Here is a 1897-nt window from a genome sequence, read left to right as displayed (position 1 = left end):
TCACCATAGTACTACATCAAAAGATTGGGAACTGAGTCAAACAGATACCAATATCCAGCTCTTAATTAATTTGAAAGATAGGATCTTGGGACAGACACAAATCAAGAATATCCTACAAACAGGAGACATCCTTGAAGAAAGAATGTTTTTCCTAGTAGCTTCTTGATAGTAGTGGTATAGCCACCTACTATAAAAACTCAAAAATGTCATCACAGAAAACTAAATGTGAAACTGGAAATGACAAGAAAAAGAAGTCAAAATATCAGAAGTAACTCTGGTAAAAAAAAATAAATACCAACATTTATAAAAGAATTGCTCAGAAAATCTAGAGTAGAGAGAGATTTTTAAAAACTAGTATGATAGGAAAAAGATGAAAACCATGAATGGTCAGTAGAAAAGAAATAGAACGCATGACGCTGATTTAAACTGATAATTGAGGAAATTAAAATTTCCATTGAAATCTGGCAAAACTGCTTGAACAAAAACTGAAGACAGACTTCCAGACTTTGAAAATAGAATCTCATCTGGAATAATAAAAGAAAGATCTCTTGAAAATAGCAAAACAGAGGAAATAAAAATTCAACAACTGCAATACAATGCAAAGAAAACTGATATGATAATAACTGGTGCCAATGAAAAAGCAAAAGTAAACGCAAATGACTTAAAGAACTCACTTGGAGAAGTAATAATAGAAAGTATTCCAAACATGGAAAGAAACTCACACACAGTTAAGTGAGGAATATAGACCTCAAATTAGTCATGATCGAAATAAATCTACACTCTGACATATAATAATCAAGAGAACAGAATATTAAAATCTGTTAGAAATAAGAAACAGATTACCTATAAAAGAAACTCCATGGAATCATGGCAGTCTTCTTAATACAAATCTTCAAGTCAAGAGCTTGGAGAGAAGTATTTCAAGCCTTCAAAGGAAACAACTTCCAACTGAGATTGATGTAACCTACAAAACAATATTTAAAAATTAATGGAGAAATAGGATATTTCCCTGACAAATAAGAACTGTAGAAATTCAAAACCACATTCCAGAGGGTACTGAAAGATGTGCTAGTCAGAGGTAAAAATGACCATAACTACAAGAATAACTATGGAAGGAAAACACTAAGCAGGGCAAATAGTTAAACACAAAGGAAAAGTAGGGAAACAACAGCAGGAAAGTATCATGACAAAGATAAGCCAATAAATGTCAGTTATAACTATAAATGTAAATGGCCTCAATTCAACAATCAAAAGACAGACTGGCAGTATGGGTCAAAAAATAAGGTCTAATAATAGTCTGTATACATTAAACATGTTTAACTTAAAAAAAATCATAGACTAAAAGTAAAAGGCTGGAAAACAATATTCCATTCAAAAGGAAACCATAAAAAAGTGGAGGTAGCTATTCTGTTTGCAGGCAATGTGAATTTCAAACTAAGAATGATCAAAAGACATAAAGGTCGTTACATATGTTTTAGGACAAAAAATTCAAGAAGAGACAACAATTATAAATGATCCAAATATAGGTGCAAAAATTATAAAAATCAATTATTAATCAACATTAAAAATAGATAAATAACAACATAATTGTAGCAGGAGAACTTACTGCCCCATTGTCACAAAGAGATAGATGAACTAAAAAAATTAGCATAAAAATAATAGAACTGAATCAAACGTGTGAAAAAAATGAATTTAGTAGACATTTACAGTGTTCCACCCAATATCAGAATATATACTCTTCTCAGCTGCCAAGACATTCTCTAAAATAGACCATATACTAGCCTATAGAATATGCTTAACTAAATGCAAATGAACTGAAATTATCCCATGCATATTATCTGACTTTAGTGCAATGAAATTGTAAATTAAACCACAAAAAATCATAAACACATGGAAA

Source organism: Octodon degus, unplaced genomic scaffold, assembly GCF_000260255.1.
Source record: "Octodon degus isolate 3935 unplaced genomic scaffold, OctDeg1.0 scaffold00053, whole genome shotgun sequence".
NCBI lineage: Eukaryota > Metazoa > Chordata > Mammalia > Rodentia > Octodontidae > Octodon > Octodon degus.
This window is presented reverse-complemented; position numbering follows the sequence as displayed.